This window comes from Myripristis murdjan, chromosome 15 (genome assembly GCF_902150065.1).
Source record: "Myripristis murdjan chromosome 15, fMyrMur1.1, whole genome shotgun sequence".
Taxonomy (NCBI): Eukaryota; Metazoa; Chordata; class Actinopteri; order Holocentriformes; family Holocentridae; genus Myripristis; species Myripristis murdjan.
Genome location: NC_043994.1, coordinates 1,768,692 through 1,791,249, shown reverse-complemented (window position 1 = coordinate 1,791,249; position 22,558 = coordinate 1,768,692). Strand labels below are relative to the sequence as shown.

At 40.9% G+C, this 22,558-nt stretch overlaps 1 protein-coding gene across 1 annotated transcript in view; it reads left to right on the top strand.

The window, feature by feature from the left end:
- The first annotated feature begins 3,163 nt into the window (after nucleotides 1–3,163).
- rasgrp3 (RAS guanyl releasing protein 3 (calcium and DAG-regulated)) overlaps nucleotides 3,164–22,558 on the top strand; it is a 53,513-nt gene continuing 34,118 nt past the window's right edge. The window contains exon 1 of the mRNA XM_030069982.1: nucleotides 3,164–3,228. The gene's annotated coding sequence lies outside the window, so the exon portion shown is untranslated. The remainder of the gene's footprint in view (nucleotides 3,229–22,558) is intronic.

Genomic DNA, 22,558 nt, shown 5'->3' with positions numbered 1-22,558 from the left:
TGGTGACAAAATGTGCTTTTGCTGCATGTTTGAAATGTTTTGTCATGGTAAGAGCCTTTTGCAAACAGAATGTGTTATTTTGGGAAGAGCGCCTCTCATTAGGCCGATGGATTTACTGTTTTGATACCAGCGTTTCTGAGTTGACAGAGGAGGTAAAGCGATTGAAAAAAACTGTAAAGGATAAAGAGGAGGTGAGGGCTAGCTGGTGCTGAGTCTGTGGGAGAGAGGCTGAGAATATGGAAGGACATCCAGAAGAGAGCTGACTGGCGGCTTGGTGAATGACAGGCTGGCTGGTGAAATGCAAAGAGAGAGAGTAGATGTCAGGCCTCCACATGGTAACAACTAAACACTGCTATTGATGAAGTCCAGCTCTGGCTGTTCTAGCTATTACATACGTTTGAATGAGTTGTTGTGGTTGTTTCATTTTCAGCGATGTTAATTTGTTGTGTCTGATCCTGAAATACAAAGAAGCAAGAATGAATCATATGATAATGACTATCATCAGTTCTCCCAAGCCCCCATGCCCAGTGTTGTGTGTTTGTGTTTGCGTGTGTGTGCGTGCGTGCATGCGTGCATGCGTGCGTGCGAACCTTAAATAATGTGAAACCAGATCTAATTACATAGTGACTATTATAAAACATTTGGAAAATTAAACCACGTGGTCAACATTCTCTTTTTTCTTCCAGATATTGAGTTTTTAATTTCAGTTTACAGTCCCCACTGCGTATTGCTGCAAAATTACTTGTTCTTTTATGTACCTATGTCATAATGACACAATATGTGTGTGCTGGATACATTTTCTCTGTGACAGTGGACAGCGCATTTAGGCGTCTAAACGCTGAGGTGAAGGAGAACATGGCAGTGAGTGTGATGCACTGGATGAACCTGTGTGCTGCTGTTGCCTCCAATGCAAATGAGGCAAAGTAAACATGTTGTCCAGCACACATGCTGCAGCCATCGTTTGGGCTCATCTTTGAAAATGATGTAATGTACATAGTCTGGTTGGGGGATTCATTTGTGCGCTGTCACATGCCATATCTCAAACACCACTGTGATGTGTTCGACAACACGGCATTTTGATGTCAAAATACACCACTCTTCCTAGTTTTGAGAAAAATCAGACAAGTGGTGGCTGAAATATCATAGCTGATGCTGACCTTAAGTAATGGGCCACACCTGGCCCACAGTGGCTAATCGGGAGGATGCAATTCCCGGTGGGCCGGTCTGATGTTTGGGCCGCGAGGGCCGGTGTTCACTTTTTTTATTTTTTATTTTTTTGGGGCCGGTGTTCAGTCCAGTCATGGCAGTGGGTTGATGTATGCTGCTTACCGCTGTCCCTTGGCCGCCTCTGCCTCCACTGGCAGCTCTTTTTTTTTTTTTTTTTTTTTTGCAGACGCACCCTGACGTATCACGTCTGTGCACTCGGTCAGTGGTGTTTGAAAGATGGAAAATAGAAAGAGCAAGGGTGGTGCAGAGAAGGCAAGAATTAAAAAGAGGAAAGCTCTGGAAACAGACGCAGCCAAATGTGCTAAAATTGGCAACTTTTTCACTAAAACGAGCTCGCCGTTTGAAACGACACATGAGGACGATGAAACGGGTAAGGCAAGATGTTGAACTTTGCCTGCAAACCACCGTTCAAGTTAATTAATTATCAAGTCAGTGAATTGTGTGGCGCTGTGGCATATAACATAACGTTATATAATTTAAATAACAGTATGATGCGACGCCACATAACTGGGAAACTTTGTCTTACAAGGCTTTACAGAACAGTGCTCTATTGTAGACTTAACATGTAAGGTTATAATTACATGATTTTAATAATAATAGGTGGTGATCTAAAGCGGGCCGGTCTGAGGTGTGAAACTCCAGGGCTCAAAATGAGGCCCATATTACCCCCTTTTTTTGCTTTTGTCATATTATGCGTGCTTCACAAATGCTTGAACCCAGTGCGTCAAACCTTGTGTTTTATTCCAACACTGCTGGAACTGCTTGTCACACGTGTCTTTACACCCCACATTTGCTTCACTGTAACATGTTCCTATTTGCTGCTCCGATGACCTTAAATATGACGTCTTTCAAGGACAGATGTCAGATTCCAGTGTCTCTCTATTTAGTGGTCATGACTTGTTGAAAATGTGAAGCTGGAGTTAGATTTTTTCTTCTTTTTTTTCTTTTTTTTTTTTTTTTGTTCATCCAGCGAGGCGGCAGGATGTGCAGGCAGTGTTTTTGTTTAGGGGGAGTTTTTTTTTAGAAGCTGAAACAGACAAAACAATGTGGACAACGTCACTAGAGTAGAGTAGAGAATGGGTTGACCCCCACACACATGCACACAGGAACAATACAAGAACAAACACACACACACACACACACACACACACACCACCCTCGTTGTGAACTGGCTATGCAATGCAGTGACGTTAGAATGTCATTGTTGTCAATGTTTCACTATAGTTTAACGAAAAAGAATAAGAGTAGGTATTTTTATGCATTTATCAATTTGTTTGTAAGTATTTTTGAGAAACACAGAGGAAGAGAGAGAGCGAGCGAGAGAGAGAGAGAGGTCTTCTTGCATGATTCGTTTGTCACCTTCAAAGATTATTAAAATGATTGGTCTACTTAGTCTGCTAGTCTGTTTATCTATTGACTAAATCATTCCTCAAAAGTAAGGAAAGGTGAAGGCCATGATGGGGGCAGCTTTTTATTTTCCAGTGCAGCCAGACATTGCAGGGATTTGAGATGGGAAGATACACAGAAACAAACATCAACGGGCACACAAACATATTGTGACACATTTCCTGCTCTGCTCTTTTCCACTTTACCTTGTGTGGTCCCCTATATTTAGCCCGGCCCAGGGAAACCTACCAGCACAGGCAGGAAAACTAAGTTGGGAAAGAATTGAAGGAAGTCTACTTGCCATTTAGACAAACAACACACACACACTGGATCCACAGCACTAAACTGAACAGCCACAGACAGAGCCAGACAAAAGAGAGCCCTCCACAGAGAAGGCTGACAGACACCCAGCACTGAGGAGCACACAGCTGTGTTGGGGTGTGCAGCACACATGTGGGTCAGCATGTGGATCAGATGAAAGGAGGCTGGGTTTTGATGTGGATTTGAACGAGCAGAAGGTGGATCTACAGACGATCATACATGAAAGGTGGATCCATGTGGTGGACTTGCGCACATGGACTGGAATCTTTGGGTTGATTCAAAGCCTTTGATAAGGTAAGGTGCTAATGTGGCCATTTAAGTGGATCTTGTGAAGTGATAGATTTGAGTTTTCATATTCCAGCATATATTTTTATGTTAAATAGACACTGACAGGAAAATGAAATCAAATTTGAGACAGTTGCCCTTTGCTGCTATCTGCACTGTTTTGTGAACATTATACTGCATTATATTGCATGGTTATCTCTGTCAGGACTTGTTTTGAGAGGGTTTAGTCATAACTGTTTGTGCTTAGTGGTATAATGAACCATATACACCATCTAGGTGTCATGTGTAATTCTTTTAAGAATTGTTAAAATATTATTCACAAAGAAAGAGGCCAGCAAACTTTGAATACTCTTGACCAGCTTTGATCCGCTCAGTAAACTGAGGTTAGAGAATCCCTGTTGACATGTCTTGTACATTTCAACATGTATGTGTCATGTGCGATCCACTCGCTTGAATGATGATCAGTCCCATAAATGTCAGCTGAGTATAAGAAATATCCCCCTGAAGAGAAACTGGACTTACACCAAATGATTCATGAGCAACAAAAGCAGCTGGCAGCAATTCATTTCCAATGCCATGGGCAGAAAGCAGCGTGGCTCTCTGCACAATGAAAACACTTTTTTAAATGAGTTGCCTTTTTGTACTGTAACTGGAAAGAAATTCTACCAGGTATAACACTGTCTGAACTAACTCCAGCCTTCAAATAAGCTCATATTCACAACTTTGTCATATAGTCTTTGTCATATAGTCCCAGCCCCAGCCACAGGGCTGGGACAGGCAGCCCACACTGAGCCATGCTGCCCATGATGCTGCTGCTGTGCTTCCAGCTGAAGCCTCACTGCATGCTGTTAGAGCAACAGAGGGCCCAACTGGGCTGTGCATTGTCACCACCATCCTATTGCTGCAGGACATTTATTATCAAGTATTCACAATGTGCCTTTTAAAGGGATAGTTCACCCATTTAAAAAAATATTGCTGTATTAATGTATATTACTGCCCTACAGGCTGTTATGAAGGACAGTAGTGGTGCTATCTCCTGCTCATCATTACTCAGGGCTGGATTCTAGCTGGATACTCCAAATGCTAACAGTTAGCCTCCAGCTATTGAGTTGGACTTACTTACCCCAGCTAACATTCTTAGAAATAACTACTTTAATCCACTTACAGAGGAAGCAAATCACTGTTTTTTTTTTTGTTGTTTTTTGTTTTTTCATTTTTTCCACCAGTTCAGGCTGTAAAAATCCTGTTGCACACCATTAAACTCAAATTTTATTTATTTAACAATGTGAAGTGTTTATTTTTCAGAATGTTAGCTGGGGGGGGAAGTCCAATGGCTTCAATGGCTAACAGTTAGCATTTGGATCATCCAGCCAGTATCCAGCACTCAGTAACAAGGCGAGGACGAGAGCAACACTACTGTCCTACAGAACAGCTGGGGGGAAGAGAAAGAATTCTACATAGATGAACTTTCCATTTAAAAAAAATTTAATTATCACCATGAAAATCTTTCTTTGTTCACTAGATTCTATCATAAACAAATAAGTTAGAAACATGAGGAACTCAAGGACTAGGTTATTTTAGATGAGAAAAACATTCTGACAATGCAAATATCTCAACAGATTATGGCCATTTGCATCAGCATGTGACGGGCTTCTTTAGGACTCCACCTCACAAAACACTGTTGTGTTTTGAGCACAACCTGTTGTGTGGACAAGCAGCAGCACAAGTTGCATGTGCAACACTTTATTAGCATAATTATTTCAGTGGCTATCACCTGGGCAACCGCACAGAATAGATCAGTGGTAATCTGACTCTTGCCTCTGTAAATGTATGAATCAGTTCCAGTTACCTTGCCAATTTGTGCATAACAGAATGCAATTACCACCGGGCCTGAGGAATAATCCCCACTGGTTGCTGCTGAGATTTAACTTCTGACTTCTCTCTCTCTCTCTCTCTGTCTCTCTCTCTCTCTCTCATGCGGTCACACACACACACACAAACACACACACACACACACATCAACACAAACCAGCCTGAGTAGAGGTTACTCTAAATGAAAGTGACATCTGCAGACGTGCACAGATGCATCATTTTGTGAAACCTGGCCTTTAACCTCTTTGTGCAGAATATACTGTTTGAAAATTCTAATTGCTGGTGAAGTCATATGAGTCTCCACTGTCCTGAAAGTTGAATATTATGTATAATTTAAGACCCCATGCTTTTTATATCATCTGAAAAAGATGTAGCACATGTTACTGGTCATTCTATTGGTTAAGTGATTGGTCATATGTTGACTTTATATGATATCTCTGACCATAGATGAAAACAGCATGATTCATGAGACCAATTGTGGACATCTGTGTCCATTTATCTGTTTGATTAATCCTGTTTGCTGTGACCCCCCAGTGAAGGCAGGGATGCTGAGGCATGAATAACATATTACATATGGACAGAAGTGTATAGCCTTCTGACATTTGACAAAGTGGGTTGGGGTTAAACATAAAATCTTAACCCTCCCAAACTGTGCCACATATCCCAGCTGACCTGGGAATGCCTCTGGACCCCCAGGAGCTGCTGGTGGATGTGGCTGGGGAAAAGGACAGGGATGCCTTCCTCTGCCTGCCACCACCTGGTCCATGATAATGGATGGAATATAACAATTTAAACTTTTCATCTCTCCCTCCTCCACGTATCCCCCCTTTTCCAAATATTCACAGATAAAGTCCTGCCTCTACCTCCTGAGAATGAGCTCAGACTCCGGCCTGTCCTGTGGCACTGGCTGACTGATGGTCAGTTGGGCCTCTAAGGGGCTGGCTCAGGCTGGGGCAAATAGCACAAATGGCTGATTGGATGGCTTATGTCCAACTGCCTCAACCATTGCTGCATACTGCTTACATGTGGTTGCTCTTCTCCCCTGTTTCATAGGGGATTCCAAGTCCCTCCAAATATGGCTGGTAAACTAGTGAAAATCTAAAAACTGTCATCTGCATGCACACCCTCATTGCCGTGCGCTTGTGTCTGTGTGCTAACAAGTGGTTAATGCACTCCGGTGGTTGACCACAAGCTCTTGCTACCATGCCATTGCTCATTTGTTTGGCTGAACAAAGCAACAGTGGAATACATGGTCAATGTGTAAAGTTGACATAGGCTAAGCTGGGGGTTTTCAGCGTCTGACACTGAGGGCCTCCCCTCAGACAAAGATTAAAGCTTCGCTCCGTTCCTGCATGTGGTCATGTAGCAGCTATTTGGTCCTGCACACATCCAGCTGTTAAGCTAAGCTCTATTTTTCAGAGTAGCCCGCCTCCCATTTGAAAACCTCTGGGCTAAACATTATCCCAACACTGGCTGTGTGTCTGGAGCAGTGGCAGCAGCTGCTGTTACGGAAGGAGACACAAGCTGAGCTATCTAACTAGCTGGTTAAGAGTTCACTGAATCCCACTCAAATATAAAGTCAGTTAAGCTTAACAGATAACTATTTACAATATTAAAAAGAACACAAGGCAAATCAGCAAATAACACAAGTACTTCTAATTATATTAAGCTGAGTTTAGTGCTGTCCAGCTCTGTGTGAAACATGCTCTACCACACAGTCCAGGCTGCTTCAACTCCTTTTCAGAGAGGCTGTCATGTATCATCTGATCGAGATCGAGCCATAGTGAACAGACTAGTGCGCATCACAGGTGGGCTTAAAAACACACCAACTATCTGAAGCCTGATTCACCATAATAATCCAACTGTGTATACCTACATGCAGTATTCATCATGTAGTCTATATAAATTAAAGTTTAAAGGAAAGTTAAACTGAACTTTGTTGTGTTTATCTTATTTAATCTTTATGAGGGAACATTCATCACTGATAATATAAGACCTGTTTTTTAAAAAACTGGAATACAGAGACATGGGTAGAAAACGGATACAAAATGCTTTACGGTTAGGAACACTCATTTAATGGTTAGACCAGCACAGCTGTAAGTACAATAATGCAACACCACAATACCACTGTGTGTCAGCTGACACAAACTTTCAAAATAGCCCTTCTGACAACGGCCATTTTTATTTGAAATACATGCAGTGGCACTATGAAAATGTGGGCCATGTTCTTCAGATATGGGATATATTGTGGGCTTCATTTTTTAAGGCTTTGTATCCTGTTATATTCACCATTTGTTTTAGTGTCCATGTGGTTATAATCCTCTTCAAAAAATAATGGTTGCATTTGTCTGGATTCTGAATCATTAAAGTTTCATGGTGGACGGAGGAAAACATATTCCCCTAATGCCTTCCTTCCTGTCTGAAGACAAGTCATGTACGTTTACATCCAAACAATCAATCAAATATTCATAGGAGCATACTGGAACAAGTCAAACATGAAAATACAAGGTTAAAGTATTATGCCATAAATTATGTAATGCCCCATCCATAAAGACTGTCATTAACTTTAAACATTTACTTTCTCTTAGATGAACAGTATGTGTCCAGTAACAAGGGTCCAGATCAATATTCTGTTGTATGACTGACCTATCTTACATTTGACTCAAAGGGGAGCCAAGCACTAGGCAAATGTCTTCACTAGTTTCCAATCAGTGCAGTTGTCCAGCGTCCACGTTGTGTAAATAGTAAAGTGTCTTGTGTCCATCTGAGCTCCATGGGCTGTTGCTCTGTAAATGAGCTGTGCTCAGCTGCAGTGTTGCTGCGTTGCTGTCTGGAGGCAGCTGAAAGTGACTGAGCAACAACCAGCAGCTCTGAGGTCAGTGCTGCAGGTCTCTCTGCTGTCTGAAGCTCATTATCAGACAGTGATTGTGGCCTCCATAGGGGGCGCCGGCGAGCGTCCGCTCTGGTTGTCCCACACACAGGGACGCTGCTTCACCTCAGGGAGCTCAGATGGAGTCCTGCTGTCGTCGTAGATGATCTGCTCGGGAGCTTTTGCTTGGTGCATGAGCAGATCCATTTCCTCTGCAGAGAAGCCTTCCTTCTCACCTGGAGAATCCTCCATTATAACAGCAACCCACCAAGGTGTGACACACCTGGCTTTTAAAGGGGATGGGAGACAGCGCTCTGATTGGTTTACTACATGTTACACCCAAAACACAGCCAGGATTAATGAAGAGACAGAGAACAACTCTTTTGAGCCAGCAGTACTTCCTCAATGTTTACAATAAGCTTTTAATTAATTTCCCATGAGCCTCATTCCTGTGTCTCAATTTGTGACATAAACACCTTATTTTGTGGTCTCTCATCACTCTAAATAAAATGCGCCATTGAATAAACATTTTCACAAATTGTCACCATGGAAACTAGACTTTGCACTTTACACCTACATTTGATGAAGTTTAAGATTTAGACCCACACAAAGCACTATATGCCTGGATGGTGCAAGAGGCATTATTCATTTCCTGTAGGGCTCAAAGCACATCCTGTGTCCTGTGTCTTTCAACTCAGTGTAATTTCACCAGGTGCATGTGGCCTCAGGTGGCTCACCAGAAACCTGTGGTATCGCACATGATCTCTGAAATGATGCTATATTCTAAGCACCAAACAGGGCACCTGAGCTATAGCTTGTTCCTTGAAGGAGAGAGGGTGTAATCTCACAGCAAAGCAAGGCAGTCAGTCATCTGCAACATTCTGAGGTAAAAGTGGTCATTTGCAAGATGATAATGGTTTAGGAGTATGTTTTTGCTGCTATGGTGCTTTTGCACTGCACTTCCCAGAGACCACCTATCAGTCAGACAGTGTGACGTCTTTTTCCTTTGATTTTCTGTTCTTCAAGTTTGGGTTTCTGTAGGTGGCGCTCTTTTCCTTGTCTGTTCTGCCATTGCACTAACTACCTAGTTATTCTTATGTGTATTCCAAACAAATTGGAATAACACTTCTATGTGCCAGAGGATTTTTCCTGGCTGCATATATATAATTCGTTGGAATACATGTAACCCCCCCTCAAGAACATGAAAACAGATGTCAACAGGTGGAGCTGGGGAGGGAGTGGGAAAAAGCAATGTTGTGACTCTCTAGAAGCAGCAGCAGAACAGCTTGCCAAGCAACCTGTCAAGGCAAGCTGACATCGTCATTTAGAGGCCTTGAATTTAGGCGGTGAGATGATGAGTGCTTACATACCCCCTCTGCTCAAAAATGTGGGTTAGGGTTAGGGTTAGGGTTTTTATGTCACCTAAAATGTCTCCTAAAAGTTTGTCACCAGAGAGGTATTTTCACTCTCCTCTATTAAAGGTGGAGGTGTGTTCGCACGGCCCTAAAATCTGAGATTCAGACGTACCCCAGGCCAGCTGGATTTGCTACATCACAAATCCCACAGCCAATCAGCCATCAGCTGACAGGGTGCTGCTTTGCATATCATTAGTACCAGCTCCACCTGTCATGGTGCTGCTGCTATCATACCTGGAACCATTTTTGTGACCTGATTTATGACAAGACAGAAAAGGTGGGATTTGATGATACAGAGGTACATAGCTAACAGATTACAGCTGATGCATGCATGGTCTTATCCATAAGCCATACCGTGTGTGATTTTGATCCTGTTGTTTACTAAAAGCAGCACAGTCTGGGCACTGTCAGAGTCAAACCATTTAACTAACTGTCCAATGAAAAGAACGTCACCAGAGCCTGGCAGCAACTGTTAAAGCGAAAGTGAGCAAGCATATTAGTAAGCTTATAGGGGAGCGAGGGGTACAACCTAACGTTTCAGGCCAAAGGCAAAAAAATGTAGGATATGTAGGAGTTAGAGAACTCATTTTTTAATACAAGCAACATACACATCTCTGCTACAAATGAACACTTTAACTTTGTTTCTAGAACCTACCATTTCCGTGGAATTTTACCCTAGGTGGAAGAAGAGAAATGTTACAATTTACCCCACAGGTGGGGTCAATTGTTACGAAGGGAGTCTTAGTTGTAACACTTATAGAAAGGTTTGGTTTAACACAGTTTAATACAATCTCATCTACATTCTACTGGGGCATACTGATTGTGTAGGCCATCAGTGGCGTAGCGGAGTCCCCCGCGGTGCAGGGGGGTGAATGAATGAATGAATTAAGACAATCAACCCATCCCACATGGGGTTATTCTGACACCACATAAATCATAACTCTGGCTTGTAAGCCTCACAGAAGAAAAAAATCTGTTAATACACTAGTTGGAGTATCTGTTTCAATATACACTAGCTACTAGAAAGAATACAGTAGAAATCCCATAATGACAGGGGCTCACATGTTATATCCACACACACATGCTCCACCTTGTGCACGCATGTGTGCGCACACACGTGCGCGCGCACACACACACAGCTACACTACATAGCTAACGTTACTCTTATGTTAGTGACAAATATGCAGTTGTTTTTATTGCAGCTTAGTTGTAACACTGAGTTACAACCAACCCCGCTGTGTAGTCACTGGTCTCAAACCTGTCTAGCACTCGCTATGAGTTAGCTAAATGTTTTGAATCAGTGCTATGTTTTAGGCAACATGATGCTTAATACGTTGATGTAAGATTGGATTCGGTAATGCACACACACAGTTCAGTAGTCAAAAAATTTGAAAGGTAAAGAAATTCACTTACTTGGTGGTAAAACACACTTTTACGCGTATCTCCTCAAAAATGCAGCCAATTCCCCCCAAAATTCGAGCTGGGCTCTCTTACGATCATGTGACGAACTAACAGGAAGCACTTGCCGGTTGACCTCGTGCAACTACCTAAAAAGTCTGTGTTACAACTGACCCCACGTCAGTTTCTACCCCACGCTCCCCTACTGCTGGCTTGTTAGCATGTTGGTACAGAGTGTCAGTTTTGTAGTTCAGCACAATGTAACTTCTTGTATTGCCATCAGTATCACCTTTAACTCATGTCACGTCAATGATTTACCAAAACTAATTTTTCTTATGCTGTCATCAAGTGACTTTTAGATCTTTAAAACTGGATCATGTACGATTTACTGATGTCACTGTACACAGTCATCAAAATTCAAACATGATGACACTGCAGGAATTATTGAGTTTTTGTGTGTGTCTGTGTATGCACACAGATACCTCATTTGTGGTATAGGTCTGTATGTGTTTATAAGTGTTTGTTGATTTACCAGGTAATGGAGGTGCAATCCATATATTGATCCAGCAGCTCGTCCAGAGTCAGGCAGAAGCAGAGCGTCACGTGACGAGCTTCGGGCACTTACCCCTCCACCAGCTGGGAGATGACATGACATGAATTGCATCAACTGTCTGAGCAAGAATTTCTTTTTCAATGCTGAGCATCTTTTAAAAATACAGCACTGAGCTGGTTTAGTTATAACTATGTTAAAGGTGAATGACAAACTTTATTGCATGACTGAATTGGCTTTGGCAATTCAACTCCATCAAGGAATTTGTGCTTAATTGTGATCATTTGAAGCTACAGAGATTAGGATTTAAATGTATTGCTCAGACTGGCTAGTGAGAATGTGTTTGCTGAGAGCTGATACTGGCTGGATGCTCCCTGCCACTGAGGTGGACCTCCCCCCAGCTAACATTCTTGTCTTCCACACTTCTAATTGCCAAATCAAGGTGAAACTGTCATTGGAGTACAATCACAATGCTTGCATGTAGCACATCGATGAGCTTGGCCTCCATGCATATCTAATAATAGTAAATGTTTTTAGTTTTAGTTAACTGATGATTTTCCTCAATTTCATAAAAAAGGAAAAAAGAAAAAAGAAAAGACTGTGGAACTACAACGTTAACCTCTGAAAGTAGCCATAAGTCACATGTATAACTGTAAAGGGCTCTGGAACAGAGCAGCTGCAGTTGACGTACTACATCAAGACCACCAGTGCCATGATGATAGCCGACACACTGAGACTTCAAAGCTCCCACCAGCCAGACAGGCCTATTTTGAAAATGCTGCAATGGAGTGGTAAGACAGTTGTCATCATAGTCCAATCAGAGTTATCAATAGACAAATGAAAGAAAGAAATGAACAAGTCCATTATCAAAATCAAATTCAAATATATTCATACAGCACATTTGACACAGTAATGCAACCAGAGTGGTTTTCAAACACATTTAAAAACAGTGCAGGGGTGTGAAAGACAGCAAGAGTCCACACAAAAGAAAATGACTGAGAAAAGAAAGGTTGAAAGGCAGGGAAAAATACTATTTAATGGAAGATTCTGCTTCACGTTAAGGGCTGTATTTTCAAGTGGGGGTTAACCTTGGATTAGACACTCACCAGGCTTAACGCAGGCAAGGTGCAAATTTCATCAGGCGTTAAACCAGTTTGATGCAAGACAAGTGGAGTGGTGCATTTCTTAGACCCGGGCCAGACTGGTTACCTCGACCTGTGTGTGACGGCTGCCTCAGTGAACTGCTGCAGCTCCATCACATGTGCTGTCCACCGAGGTACACTTTGAAAATACCCAGTGTATTTTTTATATCTCCAGTGTAAACAGCCTCAGCATCTCAAGTGTAAACAGTATTTTGAACTCTGAAAACATCATTGTGAAGAATTTATTGTGATTTGTCTCATCAGCAGCTTTTGGCATTATATCATTATTATCATTAATATCAGTAAGCTATTAATCCCATTCTTATTTGCCATCTGAATTTGATGTATAACTTCTCTGTCTACTGGATGGTTTTTGGAGGGAATTAAGTCTTAGAATTCATACATGAGAGCAAATTAAAGGACGAATCTGATTATTGGTGTTGCAGTAGTAATGATGTCTGCATATACTGTATACAATATCCATGTGTTTATGTTATGCCAGCATTAGGGCTTATTAGAGGCTAATGTACTACTATGTGTAGGATAAACCTACAGGCGATGGCGGAGGCTGATATCTGTTCACTGATCAGATGAAACACGTGACTGTCTGGGGGATACACACATACACACGCACGCACACACACACACACACACACACACTCACAGACAAACAAACACAGAGGCCATCTGCTTCAGTCCTGCTGCCAGTTTTCTGAGCCTGAGGTCGATGTAACATCTGTCTGTAGCAGTAGACCACTCTGTTTTTTTATTTCTACACAAATCTAACATGTATGATGTGGACATCATATTTATTTAAGCTTTATTTCTGCTCTGCTACCTATTGTGCGTGTGTGTGTGTGTGTAAGTGAGAAAGAGAGAGAGACAGAGACAGAGGGTATATGTGTTCTTGCTGTAAGGACACATTAAACTTGCACATAAGGTTTGAATAATAATGTTTTTACTGTCATCATTTGGTGTAGAAATCATGAAATTGGGAGAATCTGATCTGAAGTCCTTTTCATGAAGAGAAAGGTCTGTCAGATGAGTCAAACCAGTGGTGTTGCTGGGGATTAAACGTAAATGTAAGAGCGGAGCAATCCAGCCTCCCTTTTTATTCCTCTCATCCTTGTTTGATTGACGGCACCTGCTACCCTCCACTCGGCTCAACAGATGGTAACAGTAACAGTAGCCCTCCTTGACTTTGCTTTAATCATTAGCACTGTAAGAAACACAGAAATACATTTGGAATAAGATTAAAACGCTTTTTGTTGGTAGCATCTCCTTCCAGACCACAGGTGGTGCAGTGATCATCTGCATCCTCCACACTGCGTTTTACACTGTGTGCCGTCCGCTTGGATTTGGCGGGAAACCTGCTGGGTCGCTTCATGGCATAAAAGAGGAAATTCTTCCTGCACAACCACAGCGAAAAGCTTTCTGACTCTTTGGCAGTGGAACGTGGCAATGAAAAATATCCTTTTCAGGTAGGGGGAGGGGGCACAGAAACCTAAGACTTTTATGGGAAATGCAGTCTTCATTTGGAGAAACATTAAAGGGATAGTGTACCCATTTTGAAAAAAGAAAACATCATTATTCACTCACCCTGTAGCTGTTATGTAGGACATTAGCGGTGTTATCTTGAAGGCAAATATTTGAGGAGGCTAACAGTTAGCATTTGGAGCATGCAGCCAGTATCCAGCACTACACTGCAAAAAGTCCAAATCTTACCAAGATTATTTGTCTTATTTCAAGTAAAAATGTCTATTCACTATATTTCTAGTCAAAATATCTCATTACACTTAAAATAAGACATGATCACCTCAGAAATAACTTGTCTTTAGACAATTTTCACTTGTTTCAAGCGAAAATTTACTTAAAACAAGAAACAAATTTTGCCAATAGAACAAGCAAATTTTTACTTGTTCACTTGTGTCACAAGTAAAAATTTGCTTGTTCCATTGGCAAAATTTGTTTCTTGTTTCAAGCGAATTTTCACTTGAAACAAGTGAAAATTGTCTAAAGACAAGTTATTTCTGAGCTGATCATGTCTTATTTTAAGTGTAATGAGATATTTTGACTAGAAATAAGACATTTTTACTTGAAATAAGACAAATAATCTTGGTAAGATTTGGACTTTTTGCAGTGTACTGTCCTACAGAACAGCTGGGGGGGGGAGTGAAATAGTATACAGCTGGGGGGGGGAGTGAAATAATATAAAACCCTTCAAAATCAGTGAGCTGTCTCTTTAACTAACAGCACCACTGATGTTAGACAGAGATCAATCATCTCCACATAATTTGCTTACAGTAATTATAGTAAGATATAATGAACTTACTGGTGGTATATTGTTTGGGTCAGAGTCAGACATGCAGGGCTGATACGGTCGGGGGTCGTGCTTTGGGAATGCATGTTGTCTCTGGCCGGTACTCACAAGCGTAAGAAGCCATGTTTGCTTGTGTGTGTGTGTGTGTGTGTGTGTGTGCGCGCCTCAGAGCAGGGTCTGCTTTGATTCGCTGGAGAGTGAGAGGAGGTCACATGGCTGAGCTGCTGCTGCTCCAGGCTGCTATGTTTACCAACAGGAGGTGGAGGAGAGGATGGGGAGAGGGGAGGGCAGTGGGGGGGCAGCAGAACGGAGTGTGTACTCTACCATGGGAGTCTCTACTCAGCGGCCAGTAGCAGCCTGCAGCATCTCACAGCACTGTCTGAGGGAAGAGCTGATCCTGTAACCTGCATGGTGGTGACTCCAGCTCTGTTAGAGGGTAAGAATGTACTGGCTGTGCAGTCTGGGTGAAATTAGTTTGTGGTTCAATTGTCTTTATGAATTTTTGTGACAAGAATGGCATCACTAGGCTTGCTGTGCTCTTGCAATGGAACTGAACAGATTTTGAAACCTTAAAATGTATTTGTGGAATTGCTCTTTAGCCATCAGGGTTCGTTGTGTGTAATTGAAGCTGTCTGTGGGCTGAAAGAGCCTGTGTCAAAGTTGGGTCTTGTAAAACAACAACAAAACTGAACAGGTCAGAGGATGGCAGGGCTTTAAACACATTGTCGGGGTGTGTGTATTGTGTGTGTAAATGTGTTTGGAGTATATTTGTCTGGATATCCCTGCTCCTGTGAATGTGTGTGCGTGCACCAACAAGCAGTGTGTATCACTGAAGTAGGCACAAGTACACACTGACACATCCGCAAGCCAAAGGCGGAGACACAGTGACCCATTGTGGAAGCAGAAAGCACAAGTCATGCTAAAGGGCACAGCTGACCCTAACATGCACGACTGAATTGCAAAATGAGCCAAAAAGAGGGAAAAATAAGTATATGAGGTTGTTTCTTCCTGTAGCTATTGAGATATTAATGTTTGACATGCTATAAAAATAAGAGCTTGATGTCAGCGCAGAGAGAGTTCATGTTTTAGAATAGTCCGTTTGTTGCTCTGTGAGTCATTTGTGCTTCATCCTGTCAGAGGTGGAACTAATGAGACACATTTACTGACATACTGTAACTGCAAAGCCAGGCAGTAGGCTGGAGGGGATATCGTGGTTGGTTTTGTGTGTGTGTGTGTGTGTGTGTGTGTGTTAATCTAATCTCACATACTACTGGGCCTACCAGCTAAATAGTCTTTGTGCACAGTTCTGACTGTGTGATCAAGGACCTCTCATGGTTGTGGTGATTGAAAACCTTTGAACAACACTTGTTCTCGCTATTGCCACTCCCTCTCTCCATTCACTGTCTAGCTCACTCAACCACCGCTTCTCTCTCTCTCTCTCTCTCTCTATCTATCTCTCTCTTTTGGAGCATAAGCAGAGGCAGAGCTGCTACACTGTGACCAATATAGCTGCAAAGCAAACCTTACCTTTTTGGAAAGTGGAAGATCGTATTTGACTGGGTCACATCTGCCTAGGAGGGAGCACCTCCCCAGACTGACAGGCTAGACATTAGATAGATGTTAGGTAGATTTTTTAGATTGGATATTGCACATACTTTTCCATATTTCCTGTTCAATCACTGCATACACTGCAAAAACTCAAAATCTTACCAAGACTATTTGTTTTATTTCAAGTCAAAAATGTCTTATTTCTAGTCAAAATATCTCATTACACTTAAAATAAGACATGATCACCTCAGAAGTAACTTGTTTTTAGACAATTGTCTCTTGTTTCAAGTGAAAATTTGCTTGAAACAAGCGAAAATTTGCTTGTTTCATTGGCAAAATTTGTTTCTTGTTTCCAGCTAATTTTCACTTATTTCAAGTGAATTTTCACTTTTTCCACTGGCAAATTTTGCCAATGAAACAAGCAAATTTTTACTTGTTTCAAGTGAATTTTCACTTGAAACAAGTGAAAATTGTCTAAAAACAATTTACTTCTGATGTGATCATGTCTTATTTTAAGTGTAATGAGATATTTTGACTAGAAATAAGACATTTTTACTTGAAATAAGACAAATAATCTTGGTAAGATTTTGCGTTTTTGCAGTGTAAAAGTCTAATAAATCTTGTAATGGCCGGGGAAGCATTGTTTTTTTCTGTCCGTGTGTGCCTGTATCCGTCTGCAGCTAATCTCACTTACGACTGGGCCTAGCAGCCTAATATTTTTTGTGCACAGTTACAATTTGGGCCTAAATCCTCAGTTGTGTTTTTGCCAAAGTCTGAGCACCAGAGAAGGAAAGAAAAACCTGGTGGAGATCTGCACGAGGAGTGCACTCCTCTTGTTTTGTGGATTGTTCAATTTTCACTTTTATGGTTCTAGGACTGTTATACTTGACAAATTTTTCATCCATCCACTGCATCCACTACAGAGTACCAGTCATGAAGGCCACTCGCTAAGTAGAGAATGCATTAGCACTGAGCAGTCAGAAAGCCAAGAGGAGGAATCTGGATTGTTTTCTATATGGAATTTTATTCTGATTTTCCACTTTTTTGCCAGACTCCCCATGTGGAGCTGACCAACAATACACAATGTCCTTAACTGAGTCTGCCCGTACATGAGGGACAGCCGTTGTTGAAATGTGTGTGTGTGTGTGTGTGTGTGTGTGTGTGTGTGTGTGTGAAAATCCAGGTGGAACTTGAGTCAGCTGTGTTTGGCTAGCCAGGTGACACCTTGTAATTTCATCTAATCATTTGGTGAGCATGGTAGCTTGTATGAGCGAACGTGTAGGGATGGATTCATGTATAGATGACAGAACTTACAGTTATGAAGCAGCATATTCACTATCTGGAGCTTTGCTGTTAATTTCTACTTATACTAACTAGTTGGCTCATCGAGGGGCGCTGAAGGCAGACACAAGAAAAACATGCACTTCTTTATCCACATTTTACATTGCCTCACCAAAATCCCTTGACTTTTAAATAAGAATTTTTAGTTGAAACAGCCACCTTCTAATGTTCTGATCACCATCCCTAAACCACAGAGCTGATAACTGGTTGTGTCAAGCTTTTCCTTGAGCACATTTTTCCAGCAAAGAGACTGTTTCACTCCACCCAGTTTCAAGTGATTCCAGTCATCAAAACCCAACAGTGCTGCTGCTTTTAGGAAAACTAATGTGGACGACTTTGTTACAGTGAAGGAATACTGGTGTGAAGGAAGTCTGAAGTCTCTGAAAGTTCATTTTAATATCATAGTGGAATGAATGGAAACCAACGGCTGGAGAAAGGGGAGGAAAAATGATATCGGAGTTCAACGGCTTGCCTCATGAAAAGCTTATCAGAAATATGAAGTATGTACATTTTGTAGAAATCATTCATATGGTCTTTTAACAACAGCATTACTACAATCCAGACTGAACGCCCCCATCATCAGAATTAGTATGAGGTTAATTCTGCTGTCAGCGATCAGGGTGCAGTGGCTGCCCACTCCTCCTAATAAGTGGGATGGGTCAAATGCAGGGATGGAATAATAAAAGGATAACTGAATTTAAGTAGCAGCATAGGAAATTTCACCGATTGAAGCTCCAGTGGTGGTGTGGTTCCAGCTTGGCTTGCCTGATCATGTTTATTTGAAATATTCTCCTAAAAAAAAGTGAATCATATTTTAATCATTTTAATCATGTTAATCATGAGCAACAAACAACAAACAATACTATGAACACTGCAAAAACTCAAAATCTTACCAAGGTTATTTGTTTTATTTCAAGTCAAAAATGTCTTATTACTAGTCAAAATATCTCATTACACTTAAAATAAGACATGATCACCTCAGAAGTAACTTGTTTTTAGATAACTGTCTCTTGTTTCAAGTGAAAATTTGCTTGAAACAAGTGAAAATTCACTTGTTTCATTGGCAAAATTTGTTTCTTGTTTCTAGCTAATTTTCACTTATTTCAAGTGAATTTTCACTTTGTCCACTGGCAAATTTTGCCAATGAAACAAGCAAATTTTTACTTGTTTCAAGCAAATTTTCACTTGAAAGAAGTGAAAATTGTCTAAAAACAATTTACTTCTGAGGTGATCATGTTTTATTGTAAGTGTAAAGAGATATTTTCACTAGAAATAAGACAAATAATCTTGGTAAGATTTTGCGTTTTTGCAGTGAAGCTCTATATTTTGTATGTGTGTTTCACAGACAAACTCCACACTAAGTGTATGTTGTGCACACTTTGGTGATCCTCAGAACAACACATTACATAAACTCTGTCTGATTTCTCCAAAGTCATAACACTGGCCGCTGGTGCCTGTTTGTCTACATGGGTCAGAACCTCATGAATGGCTCAGAGCCAGTCAGTTAATTTTTTGTTCACGCAGTTTACCCGAGCCATGAACATTTCTCATACAATCTTTCATTCAGTCTATTTCTACTCCGAGTGTGACCAATGCATCATGACGCAATCCATGATCACAGTGTTCTGCACACACTTCTTTCTTTAGCTGTCCTGAATGACTGACTTCATTTCTGCACCAGTCAGGTCCAGGATCCCTCTCTCTGCTCCTACCTAACAAGGCTGTTCTCTCAAAGAGGGCTTAACCCCTCACATCCCAGGAGCCTGTGCAGGGCCTCTGTTTTTAGTCAATTTACCTCACCCTCTTAATTCTCTTGGGTGATTTTGGGGGGTAATTTGTAGTAATTTAATGTTAACTTTCTTGTAAGTTAATTGTAAACATATATTTTTAATAATTACATATAGTGTTCTTGTCCTTTTTTTAAAATATGTTTTTGAAAGTAAATGTTTCACTAATTTTCAGCTAATATAATTTGCCGATTATCTGCTAGTTTTGCTTTGTAAAACTGTTTTCACAAAAAGTTTTTAGTCATTTTCTGGTCATTTTCTGAAATTTTTTTTACTAGTTTCTTGCACATTTTCATTTCTAGCTAATCTGCTCATCACCTTTTTTTCTCTTGTTTTTGAACAAAATCAAGTGGATTTGCTCAGGTTTCAGGCTGTGTTCAGACACCTTTCAGAAGCATTTACCCTGACGCTGATCCAGCCTCACTCATCTGAACATTTCAATATATTATTCTAATAAATATAAATGTAGTTTTCTTGGAATTTATATCTATTCTGGTATATATTCTGGTCATTTTTGCTATTTTTTGAAAGAAATCAAGTAAATTTGCTGTGGTTTCAAAGGGTTTAGTAATTGTACACACTCTCTCGTAAGGAGAACTGCTGCCTCCCAGGTGGCTGGATGATTAGCAAGTGACCCCTCACTTTTGCTTCTATGCTTCTTTTTACAGGAAGCTAAATCCCTCATCGAGTACACCTGCCATTCATATTGTTCCACTACACTAGTCCAAAATATTTCTTCAAATGCTCCTGCCATACCTCAGTGTCAGCATTAGATAAGATCATGCTGGTCGTCTTAACTCTGTAATTGCTCTGTGTGCTTGGACAGAATTTGCTGCAGGCAAGTGTGTGGTCAGAGCCAACACATAGACCATGATTCTCTTCCTCAGGGTCTAGGCTGCTTTCGTAACTGTATTGTGTGCAACAGCTCTGACTTACAGTCACTGATGAAGCAGCCTTCAGAGATCATGCTTTTGTTTTTTGACGTATTTCTGCTTGAAACAGCATTGGTACTGTGGGGAGGGATCGCTCAAAAGCAGTGGACGAGGTGAAGCTATGGTTGGGGAGTTTGAGAAAGAAAAGCACTTAATTATATTTGAGTGGGGGGATGGAGAGGGACGACGGTCCAGAAATCTGTGATGGTTGTACTGGCTTTTAATTTTGCCCACTAGTACAACATGAGATAACCGCAAGATACAGTACATAATTTTTAGAACATGAATGGGATTTTTCCTAGTTATTATGTGGATCATAACATGGAAAGCTGACCAGGGTCATAAGGCCAATTTCATTTTATTGTGACTTTAAAGGAAAAAAAATCATCCTGGATGCTTTTACACCATTAGATATCAGCAATTTGTGTTATGTGCAATGTTTTATGTTTGGTGTGTTCAGTGCATTCCAGGAATTATTTTTGGAAAAAGTGTGGCAGTGCAGGGCAGAAGGGAAGGGGAATCCCTTCTGTTCTCTGTTCACCTCCTGCATGGTGTAGTGTAGTGCACCTCTGCTTCAAAATATTCATGTGTCAATGTCAGCTGCTGCTCAGATGATATTAAGCTACACCGCTACTGCGACTATCTTTAAATAGTGCTTTTTATACCTGTTTGTTGTTTCAGGTTGTTTTGTTTTCACCACCCACACGACAAAAGGAAAACTTTATAAGGAAACGTGTCTTTTACACGAGTGACTCAACAGGTGAGGCACCTGGAGCATGTTGGTTAATTCTAGCAGAACACTTTGGCAGGCAGCTGCTACGTTATGATGCTAATCAGTAAAGTGAAGCAGCCCCTCTGTTTCCTGCTCATCCCACATCTTAGCCCAGGACAGGAAATACATAGAAAGTAACACATTTAATACACAATTTTCACTGCAACCGCCTCATTTTTCTACAGCCATTACCCTATGCTACTGACATTACTTTGAGAATGATAATATCAAGGTAAATATTTTACATGTAATGACCTAAATCTTACCTTTACTTTACTTTAAAATTGAAATTACACAGCTCTTTTCTTGTTGTTTTCCTTTTTGAGTTAGAAAGTATATTTGCAGGTAACTTCTGCATTAGCAATCTTGTGCCAGGGAGAAACAACCTGATAATAAGTTCACAAATAATTGTAATTACACAAAGGAAATGGTGTCCATAAATATGGTGTCTGTATCAGTCTTTTGCTGCCTTACTAATTGCTGGGGAATAACATAACATATGTCACCATTGCCATTGTTACAAGCATTTAGATGTATTCATTCTTAAAACCTACCTACAGTACTTATTTAAATTCTTTGTGCACATCTTAAGAAGTATAACTGTAAGAGCAAAATACACATTTCTTTATATTAGTGCTTGTTTGCACTTTGTTAGTTACCAACTGGAGGTTGGTCATTCCAATTCTCCTTTATGTTTACCACCATGTCACTAAGTATTACAAATAAAAATCCTGCTTTTATCTATACTTCTGCGTACAATACACATTTATCAGTGAACTCATTACAGAGCTTGACATTTGGGGTCTTGACATAGCACATGTAATTTATTTTTAGCAATTAATCCAGGAGATAAATGTTGACTTGGAGAAATCTTAATTAAAATGCATGCCATCAATCAGGTCTATGGCGGGAGTCCATTATACAAATGAACATTCATCACACATCACTGACACACTGCTGCCACTTCACTGTTGTCTGTCATTTTTTAAGATCTTGCCCGTTTACACATAAATTGCTTACAGTCGAGGAACAATGGCTTGATTCATTCTGAGTGATTCCACACACATGCAAACGGTCACATACACACACATCAACTTTTAAATGCTTTATTTGAGCCCGCAAATCAACATTAGCAATGTGATGTACTCAGATATGATCAAGGCTAAAGGACTGGTAGAGCTAAAGGTGGAGGAAGCACCTTGTCCTCCACGTGGCGGCTGTGGCAGCAGATCCAGAGCAGTATCTTTCTTGCTGCCAGCTCTTTACTGCAGCAGGCCTACAGTTCCATCAGCTTTCTTTTTCCACATTGGTCCTCTGTCCACACGGAAACAGTGTTAGTCCCCAAAATAAAAAGAATGGAATAATTTGAAAACAGCGTCTTCCTTTCGTTACG